Source organism: Spermophilus citellus (assembly GCF_964194105.1).
Source record: "Spermophilus citellus genome assembly, chromosome: 17".
Lineage (NCBI taxonomy): Eukaryota > Metazoa > Chordata > Mammalia > Rodentia > Sciuridae > Spermophilus > Spermophilus citellus.
This window is the reverse complement of record NC_138199.1, coordinates 35,512,354-35,526,123: the sequence shown is the minus strand read 5'-3', so window position 1 is coordinate 35,526,123 and position 13,770 is coordinate 35,512,354. Positions and strand designations below refer to the sequence as shown.

The following is a 13,770-nucleotide window of genomic DNA, read 5'->3' as shown; positions in this document are numbered from 1 at the left end:
CTCGCAAAACCTAGTTTCCCTAGCTAAATACTGGGGATAATGGTTCCCCAGCAATTCAGGGGCGACGATTCACATATCAGAATGTTGCACGTGTGTGGAATATTGTCACATAAGTGGACTCAGATTTGGATGGAGCAGCCTTTGGTGGAAATGGAGGGATAAAGGAAGCAAGATATCCACGCAAATTATCCAGTCTGCAAACAGCCTGCCATCGTGATTCGGCATAAATGATGTCACAGAATCAGGAGGCTGTGGGGTCTAATGTCATTTCCAAGACCTGGCCCTGATGTCAACCTGGTCTGTCTCACAAAATTACACCACTGGGTTTTATGGCAGTGCTAGGATACCTTTCACTCTGTTTTGATCTATTTCATAGGAAAATAATTTGCAAACCTGCTTTTTTACTGGCCTGCAACTCACCTCACAGTAGATCCTAACACAGTCTGGGATGACCAGGTAGTGGAGACCAGCTGCCCCATTCCATTCCGTTCTTCAATTTGAACACACACAAATACACAAAGCCAACAATAAGTCCCCAGAGCCCAAACACACCTCAGCCATACAAGATGGAATCATTTGAAACCGCGGCTAGCAGGCTGCTTCTTTTTTGATAAAGGTGGCTTATAGAATTTTCCAATTAACCCGCATGCCTCCCCAAACACACACACCCCCCCTCTCCCTGCACCTGTGAGGGGCTGCGCGGGCTATAAATTGAACCCGAAATGAAAGGAAGTGAGGTTGATGCGGCCCTGAGAAAAATGCGATGATTAATCTCCTCCGGACCTTCCCAGGTTGTGTGTAATGGTTTGGGTTCCTCAAATACTCGTGGCTCACTTTCCTGAAGCGGCAAAATGACAGGTAATTGCTTTTGGAAAAAGCCAAATAGGGAAGATGGCTTCTCTCTGACCAGATTTATTTTAATTCTCAATAAACAGAATAATAGCATCCTTTTCTTTGCTGCCTGCCAGGTCATTAGAGGGGTTTGAGCTGTGACCATCCCTGGGCATAGGACCTGCCACCAAATGTCATAAATGACATCCAACAGATAATGACCCTCTTATTGTTCAGCTGCCGAGGAGATGGCCCATAAACTATCTGGATTCCTCTTTTGGCACCTGCCGCCCAGAGCCACATTGAAGGGGGAGAGCACAGTGGAAAGAGAGCCAGATGGGCTTGGGGACACTGTGCTGGGAGGAGGTATCTAGAGCCCCTATCTTCCCCTCCCCCACCGCACCAAGGCTGCCACCCATCGTGGCAGAGAGAGGAAGGGCCCAAGCGTCCCGGTGACAAGGCAGAGAGAGCAGGACACAGCTCTGGAAGACTCTGTCCTAATGCATGAGAAGTGTCATCCTGGGTCGCAGGCCAGGGTAGCTAGCTTTCTCTGACCCTTCGCTTGGTTTGATCATCTTCCTTTCCTCTCTCTTAAAGGTTTACCCAGCCCCCACCTCTGAATCTATCCCGCCAGACTTCACCTCCCTCCATTTCTGTTACAGCTCTCAGGCAATGACTGCCTTCTCAGGCAATGAATTTCCTTCCCGGAAAAGTTAAGAAAGAACTCACACCAGGGGGCACCAACTATATGCTAAGAACAGTATTCAGTATTTTCAGTGTTATCCCATTCACTCCTCACCATCCTGTGCAGAAAGCATTCCTCTTGTTCTTGCTATATTTGAGAAACCTGAGACCCAGAGGGGTTGAGCCATCTACCCAAAGACACACAGTAAGTAGAAGAACCAAAATTTAAACTGGAGTCTGTGTGAACTCAAAGCCTGTACGTGTTCTTCCTCCGTCATTTGTGATTTCAACGAGACTGTGTTTAGGCTTCTTTTCTCAACCCCTGCCCTTCACTGATCCAGCTTCACTAATATCACTCCAGTCCCCCTCTTCCACCTCACCCCCTTCCAATTTATGGCCTGGGGTTCTGCCTGCCCAGGTTTAATCCACAGCTGGGAATGGACCTCAGTTCTGCTTCCCAGAAGTCAAGAAGGATGTTGAGGGAGATAAACACGTGCCCACTGGAGAACGGGGCAGACAAGCCTGTTCCCGGAGCTGTTTGGGAGGTGATCCCAGCATCTACCAGTGGCCAGCTCTTCTGACCCCAAGGCTAGCTGGGCTCTTCCTGCAATATGAGGCCACCCTCAGAGAGTGTCCAGAGGGCTCTCCTGTCTTCCTGAGGAGCATTGAGGACCAGAAGAGCTGTCCATCTATCTCAACCAGCCCAAACAGGGCCAGGGGAGAATTGGGGTCCGGGAGGAGAGAGGGCACAGGATGATCTAAGGCTTGGCCAATTAGATAATGTTGTGCAGAATTAAGTGTTGGACCTCATGACGAGATTGGTTGGCGTTCCAATTCACCCCAGTAGGAGGAGTCCTTGCACCCTCAGTTCTTTTCTCAGAGCACCTCAGACTCTCCGTTTGAACCCCAGTTTTTCCTAAAGAATCCAGGATTCTTTGCTGTCCCTGTTATGTTGTGATTTTACCAGGAACCTTTCTGCTGCCTGTCCTGGCCTGTGCACCCCACTCTCCTGCTTGGCTTTGTCTTTGTCTATTCCTCCAGGCCCTGGGGTGACATTGTAGGAGACTCTGCTGAAGCCACAGGACCCCAGAACCCACTGGCCCAGCCATCCTGCTGGAGCAGATCCTAGCCTCCACCTTCTAAGAAGGGAACCTGATGAACCAGGTAGTCCTGTGGGAAAACAGCCTTGACCCAGCCTCCTGCAGAGACTGGCTCTCAAAGTGACTTAGGAAGAGGAAGTTTCAAAGCTTGCAGTGTGCCTAGCATCCTGTCCAAGAGCAGTGGCCATCCAATTGAGAACAAGCCCATCAACATTGGCCCCGAATCGCTGGGCCTTTTACAACTTAGCCAGGGCACAGATATGGGCACCCTATCAGACACAGGCCCTTTTACTGTTATTGAGAATCCTATTAGAGTGCTGTCTCTAGGCTTCCGTTGACCCACCTGACCAATGGGGCTCTACCATCCTGAAGCTGGAGAGGATAGCTAAGGAACAAAGGGCAGGAGGAGACAGTGTGTGCAAGAGCAAGTGAGGGATAGACTCTCCTTAGCTGAATAATGTTCCCACGCCTGCCAGCCCTCTTCTTCTTAGAATTCCAGCCAGCCCTATCAGGCTGGTTAGGACTGTCCCTTGTTTGCCAAGGACAGCATGCACTTTGGGGCCCAGGATTTGCATTTCACAGCTAGTCAACCCCTGATTGGAAACATGATCCTCAGTCATCCCTTATCAAGGAGGAACTGTCAGGGTAATTTAGAACTCAGCTCAGGCAAGAGCAGAGTATTGGAGCATGCAGCAGGGAGGCAGGGGAGTTTCTGAAGGAGAAGAAAGAGAAGCCAGCTGTCCGTCCATCCGGCGAGAGCCACATACAGGCAGTGGTGAAGGCTGGAGAGCTGGGAGGTGGGCTGGGAAGAAGCCATTGATCTTCCTGCATGGTGATGAAGGGATCCTGGTGGATGGGGAGCTTGCTTGGGATCAGGAGTAAAGGATGGGTTTCTACCTACCTGGAAAAATGGCGGACACCATCTTCTGCCTTGGGAGAGTTGAGGAAGGGAGAAGCAGGACTTCCAGGTGCCTGAAGGCCAAGTTCCAGCTCTCTGAGGAAAACGAGCCCTCTGCAGGAATCAGAGCATCAGGTTAGACCAAGGTCATGCAGTCTGTGGGGATTTCTTGCCTGCAGAGCTGGCCTTGGTGTTGGGTGGAAGGCTTGGGAGCAGACCATCCAGTGCACTGCCATTACTGCTTCCACACGACGGCTCTGCTTGAACTGCCTCATGCCTAGACTTGCACATAATATCTGCCTTCGCAGCAGGGACCCTGCTGTTATGTATTTTTCCAGCTTGGTACAAAATGCAGTGGTATTCCCACATGACACGGACCGATTTGTTCTTCCTCTGAAATCTGATAATGCACATTCCCCCCCCCAACAATTAAAAAGAGAAGACAGGAATATAATTTCCTTAATTATGAGAATGTTTTTTTTTCTTTTTGACACCATCGAGGCCTGCCACTTCCTGTCAAATTCAGAATCTAGAAAAGATAATAATCAATTTGGCAGGCAATTAGACATTTATGATATTCAGGTTAGCTTCACATATCAATATTTCATGGTGTTCCGCAAAGAGGAACTGGGAATTTCTAACTGTCGTGCCACCCCAACATGGTAGGAAAGTTGTCCCGGCGGCGGTGCCTGCTTTAGAAGCCAGCTCCGAAGTGAGCCACTATAAAGAGGAGCTTCAGGGGGACCATGCTGAAGAGATCTGGGCTCCTAGAACCCGACAGCCACTGCCTAAGCCATTTTTCTGACATCCCTGCATTTTGGGGAGATTTGGACCAGCGTTTGCTTTTGAAGATCTCAAGCTGTATGATTTGTAGACTAGACTTGAGCCTAGAACTTGTTATGGCGTATCCTCAGAAGTCAGAAAAGCAGAAAGTATGGAGAATGATCAGTAGAAATGTCGCATCTGAAGGTTCAGGTGCTTTTCCCTCAAGACGACTGCTGCGGGTCGCTGTGCATCCTTACCCCAAAGTTCATAGGCTGAAGTGCTAGTTCCCAGCACCTCAGAATGTGACCTTAGGAGAATATAAGGTCATTCATTGCATGTGTAATTAGTGGGATTGAGATGAAGTCTTTTCTGGTCAGCTCTTGGTTGCTGTGACCAAAATACCCGACAAGACCAACTGAGAAGAGAGAAAGTTTATTTGGGTTCACGGTTTCAGAGGTTCAGCCCACGGTCGGCTGACTCCACTGCTGTAGCCCAAGATGAGGTAGAACATTGTGGAAGATGGGGGTGGTAGGTGGGAAAGCACGGCCCCATTCATGGCAACCAGGAAGCAGACCTCGGGAGAGATGTCCTCTTCCAGGGCATGTCCCCAGTGACCCACCTCCTCCAGCCATGTCCCATCTGCCTACGCTCACCACCCAGTTAGTCCATTCATCTTAGGGTGGACCGGTTAGATTCCAGTCCTCACAATCCATTCATTTCACCTCTGAACATTCCTGCATTAGCACAGGAGTTTGGGGGGCACACCTCAAATCCAAACCATAGCAAGTGCCTATGGAAGTAGAGTGGACCCCTGATCTACTGTAACACACAGAATGCAGCCCCCCTAATGCCTTGATCTGAGCCTCCAAAACTGTGAGACAACACATTTCTGTTTAAACCACCCAATCTGTGGCACTTGTTACTGCAGCCATAGCAACTAATGCACTGACTGTCAGAGGTCTTGCAGAGGTTGGGGGCTACGGCCGATGTTGAGGTGCTATCCTGTGCACTTTTGGTTTATGTCACTCACTGTTAAAATGAACACTCCACCACCTTAGAACTGGGAAGCACATTTGCCAAACTTATATTAGCTGAGAATAATCTTGGCAGGCTAAATAGGCTGAAAGCTGGCTGTGATTGGAAGACTTAAGGGTATTTCTTATTTTATTTTTTTTTAATATCTCAAGCAAGGCATTACTTAACTCCTAATTCCACTCCTTGATTAAACATTAAAGGTTTGTACTGGCTCTGTGGAACATGGAATTATCTGTTAACTTGCAATCATGCTAAATTCATAAATCTAATTTGACTCTGGCATTAAGCCAGGAGCAAATTCGAGAGATTAACTTTTTTTCCAACGACCAGGACTGAAAATGAAAATTTTTCTAATGTTATTGTTTTTTTTTAATTGATCGATTTAATGTGATTTCTGGAGGCCACAGGCAGATCTCTTGAATGTGGAGAGAATAGGAAACGGGGAAGGGGATGCTTATTCCTCTCCAGTTTCTTGCTTTATGGAAATTCAAACACAAAAGAGGTCAGTGAAATTGTCCAATGTGGAGCTGGCTTCTGACTGATGGAATAACAAGGTTCTGCAGAGGTCCAGGTTCCACCTTTCACAGAGAAGGAAGTGTAGGTCAGGAAGTTATCATCGGTCAAATGTCACCTGCGGAGGCTCCACCAGCTTCTAGCTGGGTCCCTGCCCTCTACAGTTGAAGCAGGAACAGAGGACAGTGAATCAACAATTCCAGTCACTGGAATAAATGCTGTGACCTCAGAGCAATGCAGAGAGGCTCTGGGACCTTTGGAAGGTGAGGGGGGATGGTTTTTGCAAGGGGGCCACCAGCTGAGTCTGCAGGGTGATAAGAACAGACCCTGTGTAGAAGGCGGAAAGACAGATCTTTCTGGAAATTGGTACAGCATGAGAAACAGTCCAAAACTGGGACCCAGGCCAGTCTCCCAGCCATGCAGGACCTTGCCCACTGTTCCAAGGACCTCAGGCATCATTGGAAAATGACAGGGAATCTTTGAAATGCTTTGGGAAGGACACTGCAGAGTTTTTTTTCCAAGGACCAGCCTGGGGTCACCCTAAACAAGCGATTTCCATGCTACAGGTGTGGGGGGGGGCATTGATTCTGCTCTCCAGGGGACATTTGGAAATGCCTGGAGCATTTTTGGTTGTCACAGTCTGGGGAGCGGCTGCAGGTGTCTTGTGGGTGAAGGCCAAGAACACTGCTAACCCTCCTGCAGTGCACAGAGAATTATCCCACCCAAGAGCATGTGTGCTGAGGCTGGAAACTCTGCCCTCCACCAGTTATTAACAAGGGGGATGGGATGTACATAGAGGCCAGCCAGGTTCCCTCGGGTCTGGGGAAGGAGACACCTGGGCAAAACGGGCTCAACCAGGAGGGAGGGGGTGGGGCTAGGTATGGGGCAGGCTCTGGGCAGGGTCACTGTGAGGAGGGACAATAGGACACTCAGCTTGACCTAAACAAGCCCCTTCCCACTGGATGCTGGAGAGAAGCAGGCAGCCAGCGCTTCCCCACTGCCTCATCCCTGATAGACAGATGGCAGGACCCATCTAATTTTATGAAGTTTCCACAATCTGGGATGTGCTCTTCAAAAATATACAAATTTAGATACAAAAGCTATGGTATAGTCAGAAGGAGAAAATACATGCAAAAAAAATTACACATTTACAATAAACCAACAAGTGTCGCAGATGGAGGCGCTGCACACACAGCCCCGAGTCGCCTCCTTGGCTTTGCAGGCTGAGGGAGGCCTGTGTGTTCCAGGGCCATGGGGAGACCATGAGCTTCCTGCCCAGCGCCCAGCAGGAGGCTCCATCACTGTGCACGTTGGCAGCAGAGTCCTTCTTCTTCGAGGAGGGGTAAGGAACATCTTTTGGAAATTTGCTCCGGTGGAGACAGACACTGTGGGTCCTGGAGGACCTGCCGCGGGTCAAGGGGGCTCTTCAGGGGCTACTACTCGTTAGCTCAGGCAGCTGGAGGACCAGGGAGGATGCTGGCCACTGACCACGGACCTTCCAGCCCCTCCTGGTGGCCCATGGTGGGGAGCACCCTGGTAATCCCTTTCTTTCCTATAGGTCTCTTCCAGCCTCGTCAGAGAAGCTGTGAAGAAGGCCCCAGGGTCAAGGGGCTCCCTGTCTTGTTCCCGGACAGTTCCTGTCATTCCAGTGAAGTCACAAGGACTCCCCACTGTCTGGATCCCTCCCACTTCTTACCATCATAGGAGGTGCTTCACCAAATGACACCCCACCCCAAGTCTAATACACCCCTCTTTTATATGCCATCCTCTGTTTCCAAAACTATAAAATGGGAGCAGAAATTATATTCCAGGCTTCCTCAGGATATCACAAAAACTCAAACCCATGCTCTGTTCTGCAGCCTGCCAGGCCCCTTCCTGCCTCTCCCTTCTCGGCTCCAACCCCATCTCCATGCATACTGCACCTCGGGTGGTGGCCTTCCTCCTGTTCCTCAAATACACAGAGTCCTGCTCTGCCTCAGGGCCTTTGCTCTTGCCGTTCTCTCACTGGAAGTTTGTTCCCTCTGCTTTCACCTGCCTGTTCCTCCCGGGCCTCACTGTACATCCTCCAGGCTCTTCTTAGGGGGTCTTCTTGAGTGTCTCTATCTTAGGCAGGTTCCCATCCCTGTCCCCCAACTCCTTCTTGCTCTACATTGCAATCCTGCTTGCTCCTTTCCTAGTCCTGTTGGTCACAGTCGTCTGGCTCCTCCGTTAGAAGGTCACCTTGGTGAGTGTAGAGCGCAAACTATTCACAGCTGCATTTCAGGACCACAGAACCCAATCCAAGGTGGGCCTCCAGAGACCCACGCTGAATGAGTGCCTGGATTAATGAGCACACATGAGAACGAGGCAACAGAAGCCACAGCCTGGGAATACCAAAGGCAACGGGAAAAGAGTCCTTCCTTCTCTTCCTTTACTCTAAAAAAATGGGCTTACAGCTTCTGTTTGACCACCTACCTATAGGACAGAAAAGCACCAAGACAGGTCGAGGGATGCGGGGCAGAGGCCGGCGGTTTGTGCTAGTGAGAGATCTTGAATCTCTGCCTGAGGATACTTGTGACTCCCTCTGCCTGTGTGAGGTAATCCAGGCTCACACACAACTGAAATATGGAGTTTGGTGGTTGTTTCTGCACTCCCATCTAGATATTTCTGGAAATATTGATTGCAAAGATACCATGGGACAGAGGTGACATATTTTAGACCTTGAACGTACATCTTTTGCTGAAACATGAACCCATTGAGTTCAGAGCCGGTGTGGATTTAGCTAGAACACATGGAGCTGGGGCGGTGGGTGGGGGGGGGGTGGCCGGGTTCTGCCTCTACCTACCTGTGAGACTCTGAGCAAGTTATGGACCTCTCAGAGCCTCAGTTTTCCCATCTGATACATGGAGAGGTACTACCAGGCTCTTTGTGTAAAGGAGAGGCTCACAGACTTGGGAGAGTGTGGTGCAGTGATTGGCTGTGGACTGGCTGTTGGGAGACATAATGAAGTCCCATGGACCCTGGGTGCAACTTGGGGCCAGTTCCTTCTCCTTTCTGGGCTGTGATACTTTCACTTCTACAGCGTGTATGTGTGTGTGTGTGTGTGTGTGTGTGTGTGTGTGTGTGTGCGTGTGTGTGTGCGTGTGTGTGTGTGCGTGTGTGTGTGCACACACACACATGTGTAAGGAGGTAGGGTTAAACCAGGCACCATGATTCATAACTTGCAGTTCTTCATGAAACTTCCCTCACTCCTGGAGAACAGATGTAAGCCCAAGAAAGCAACATGGCTGCCCTGAAGTCCATCCACAGACCCCAGGGGAAGGACCCTATTTTGAAGGATCTTTAAAGGACCATGAAGCTATTTAAGCTCATGATTCTTTGGGACAAACTCAGGTGGCACTGACCACAGAAACTGCACTGCGCTCAAAGGCTAGGATGCCTCTTAGGAATCCTCAGTGACGGCGTGGACAGGGCACCCCGGCACCTCTCAGATCACCGCATCTCACACCTGAGCTGTGGCCCAGCTGACTTGGGGAGGCACATGGGGCGACAGCAAGAGCTCAGGTGGAAGGAACAGGTCAGGCGAGAGCAGGGTGAAGATGAAGGTGGGCTAGAGGTTAAAGGGGAGTAGGAAACTCGGTGACACCAATGACTTCTGAGTGGTAAGTTGCTGTGTGCCTGGTACCGTCTGAGCGCCTTGGAGGATGAAGGCTCTCATCATCACAGCATCTGAAGACAGAAGCCTCGATTTGTATGACCAGGGATCTCAAACTGCACAATGCATTCACTTCTACTGTTGTGACTCAGTGTCCCCCAAATCCCTGAGTAGTTTTCAGGGTTGAGATGGTCCTTCTTATTGGAAAGACAAAGAGACAGGCCCAGAGAGATGAAGTGGGTCCCCCACAGTCACAGATTCCTCTGGGCTCAGACCTTTCCAAGGAAGCCAGGCTTGCTCTGTGCTCTTCCCATGACACCACCTCGGCCAGCAGAGGGCAGAAGAGAGCAACATTGCTCTTGCAGGACTGCCAGGGCCAGCCTTAACCCTGGGGATGTCATAGGATGCATTCATTCACCCTTTAAAAAAAAATGTTATATATATATATATATATCTTCTGAATGGGTTGGGGTGTATCTCTGTGGTAACGGGCTTACCTAGCATCCCTGAGGTCCTGGGTTCCATCTCAAGCATCACAGGAGAGGGGAATACAAATTAATAAGGAAAAAAAATGGATTTTTTTATAACTTACAAATTGTTTGATTTGCACAACTCATTTAATCTCTCTGAGTTCAGTTCCTGTGTCTATAAAATGAAGAAAATAGTATTTGCCTCATAGGGATACAAGGTTTAAATGACAGATGCATACAAAATACTCAGTAATTCCTGGCTTGGAGCAAATATTAAAAGTAGTAGCTACGACGGTTGATATTCTTCATTGGTTGGAACAACATTTCTTTCATTTCTTCCATCATTTTAATTCAGCAAACATTTATTCATTTCATATCTGTTAGGGGAAAAAAAATACACATTGCTCCAGGTGCCGGGGGATGCACAGAGGGTGTTTTGAAAATGGTGCAGACATGGTCTCCTGAAGCAGGGGACAGAGATGTTACAAGGTAAGTGCAGGTACTGTGGGGAGGGGCCCTGGCAGCAGGTGGGGGAGATGCAAACACCTCCTTGGAGCACTGAGCCTTTGAAATAGCTTTGAAATAGGACTCAGCTGGGACCTACCGAGTCCCCATCTCTAAGGGTGGGAATCACTCATACGCACCTTTCCATCTTTTGCAGGTGATTTTGATAATAAGCCAGGTTCAGGGAGGTGCTGGGTTGCACAGGGAAACGTGCGTGACTAATCTCCTGAAGATGAGATACCAGGACCTATGCTTCTTCCCTGTGGGTGGCTATCTCTGTGGGTGGTGGGTGAGGATCATAGAAGACTTAAAATGAAAGGGACACAGGGGACACAGACTTCACCTCCAGTGGAGGACTCTTCTCCATCTCCCTGGTACTGCATGGTCCTTGAGCTTTTCCTAAACACTACTCATCCCCTCCCAGCCTCAGTTTCCCCATCGTTAGGAAAGCAGTTGCACCAGCTGATTCTCATGCCTGTCAGCCCTGACGCTAGATGACTGTACTACGTCACTGCTGGTAAGGAACAGGCTGGATAAGACAGTGGGGACTTGGAAAGAAATCTGTTCCCTGCCTGCTGGAGCTTCTTGTTATCCACAGAAAATGCTCCAGCCCTTTCTCCTGGGCCTTGGGCTCTTCCTCTAGGCAGCCTCTGCCTCCTTGGCCCTTTGTATCTTCTTTGTGCTTTAGTCGGAATCAAATGACCGGCTCAGTCTTTCCCAGATCCCCTCACCAGGTCATTCCACCATCCTGAATGTCTCCTCCTTTCTGGGCTTGCATACGAGACTGTCAAACCCTACAGGACTTTGTTCAAGTGCTGCCTCCTCCATGAGGCCTTCCTTAATTTCTCCCAAATCTTCTCTTTTTTACATCTTCTGTGCCAGACTGGACATCACATTGTTATTACCATCAGCTGACATTCACAGAGGGTTCACAGTGTAGGAGGCATCCCGTAAAGAGTACTCCATGCCTTATTTTATGGACCCCTTTTACCCCTTTCACATTGGTTCTATCGTTATTTCTGTTTTGCTACCAATTTCTCAGGTCCTACAAGGACAACTTGAAAACTCTCATGAAATGATGCAGCAGTTTCCAGCAGATAACTGTGGCTGAATGGGATGGGTCAGGTGGAAAGTAAAAGAATTCTGGGGACACTTAAACATTGGGAAAATAGTCAACAGACAAAAAACTTAATGCAATAGCTAAGCTATGGGTCCACACTAGGTGCCCTTCAACAGATGAATGGATAGAGAAAATATGGTACATATACACAATGGAATATTACACAGCCTTAAAGGAGAATGGAATTATGGCATTTGTCAGTAAATGGATGGAACTGGAGACTCTCATGCTGTTATGGTATGGATGTGAGGTGTCCTCCAAAAAGCTCACATGTGAGACAATTCAAGAAGTTTTGGAGGAGAAATGATTGTGTTGTAGCCTTAACCTAATCAGTGAATTAATTCCCTAATGGGATTAACTGAATGGTAACTTAAGTGGTAGGGTGTGGCTGGAGGAGGCAGGAGTTGGGGTTGTGGCTTTGGGGGTATAGATTTGTATCTGGCAAGTGGAGTTCTCTCTCTGCTTTCTGATCCTCATGTGAGCTGCTTCCCTCCACCATATTCTCCCGCCATGAAGTTCAGCCTCACCTCCGGCCCCAAGGAAGGAAGGCTGCCTTCTATGGATTAAGACCTCTGAAACCGTGAGCCCTCAAATAAACTTTCCTCCTCTATGTACAGTTGTTCTGGTTGGGTGTCTTGGTGGCAGCAGTGAAACAGCTAACACACATGCTAAGTGAAATAAGCCAATCCCCTCAAAAAACAAAGGTCAAATGCTCTCTCTGATAAGGAGGGAGAAATAGAAGTTCATTGGATTAAAAAAGGGGGATGAAGGGAAGGGAGGTGGGATGGGGATGGGAAAGACAGTGGAATGAATCAGACATAACATTCCTATGATCATATATGAGTACAGGACCAGTGAAATTCCCCGTCATGGACAACCACAAGGATGGAATCCTAATTAGAATAAGTTATACTCCATGCATGTCTCGTATGTCAAAATGCACTCTACTGTCATGCATATGTAAAAAGAACAAAACAACAGCTACAAAAATAAACTTAGGACCAATGTGAGTGTGTCTGTCCTGTGCTGGAGCACGTTGGGTAAAACACCCCCTTCAAAGGCAGTGGCTCAGACTCAAGCCTTGCAAAGACTCCGAAAATGTAATAGGTGATGCAATTTTTTAAAGAGAAGACTTTTTTTTTTTAAAGCCAGGAGTGAGAAATAAAATCATAGCCACCATGCAAGTGCTATCCAGTGTTTACTTTGGACCTTGTAATATGGCAGGGAGGGTGGGCCATGGGCACTGGGAGGGGAGCAGAAGAGAAGAAACCCCTTTTGCAAGATCTGTCACAGAGCAGGCGCGTGCTCCCTCTCTTCCTGCACAGTTGCTTTTTAATTCAAGGAGTTGTTCAGATGGGAAAAGCTGTCTGTCTGTAATGGTCCCAGTGGCACTCAGCATTAATGGAGTGTGTGAAACTGGCCCTTTGGGACAAGGTATTTGAAAAATGACTGCCAAGGGTTAAGAACCAGGAGGTTTATTTTCCGTTTGTGCAGAAATGAATCCCAGACACTTTTTTTTTTATTCTGGGATTTTTTTTTTTCCTGGGCTTTTCAAACCCCCGAATGAATAGGAAAGAAGAAAAACTGAGCCGAAGTGGTTCCAATTTGCAACAGGAGTGCAATTTCAATTGATTTAAAGTAGGGGAGCAACAGAGGTAATGATCATAGGAAGAAGCTGGAATTAGTCAATAAATAAGGTTCAAGGTCCTAAGCCTGACATCTCTTTCATTAGCCTTAAAGAACAAGAATAAAAAGATAGGCCGGTCCATTTATCAGGTTCTAATAAAAGCACACATTGGTATATACATCCCATGGCTTGGGACCTGGATCGGGTCAAGGGAGGCACTGAGAACTATTCTAGAACCTACCACCCCAGCAGCATGATCTGACTCACAAAGATGGGCTTACTAATTGCAATCTTCCCAAGAGCCTCAGCAACCCCCAGCTGGATACTCTCACAGGCTGGATCCATGCATTTCAATGACATGGGGTCTGATCACACATTGCCCTCGGTGAACACTAAATATCTCTCTAGTCATAGTTCTCATCTTTTCCAAACTCTGCACCATTCTGGAAGCCAGTCACAAGGAGCTGCTTCCCCTAACTCAGTGCTTGGTGCTGGTCAGTTCTTTGTCCAGTGGGGACATGATCGTGGGCATGGTGCAGAATTAATAAAACAAAGGGTGTGTCATTCTGGCTGGAATACAGTGTACACT

The 13,770-nt window shown here is 48.4% G+C and overlaps 1 protein-coding gene across 1 annotated transcript in view; it reads left to right on the top strand.

Annotated features, from left to right (window-relative positions):
• Positions 1–13,770, top strand: part of ASIC2 (acid sensing ion channel subunit 2) — a gene marked incomplete at both ends in the record, with an annotated part of 1,055,157 nt that overhangs the window by 427,600 nt on the left and 613,787 nt on the right. The gene's annotated exons all lie outside the window — the stretch shown is intronic.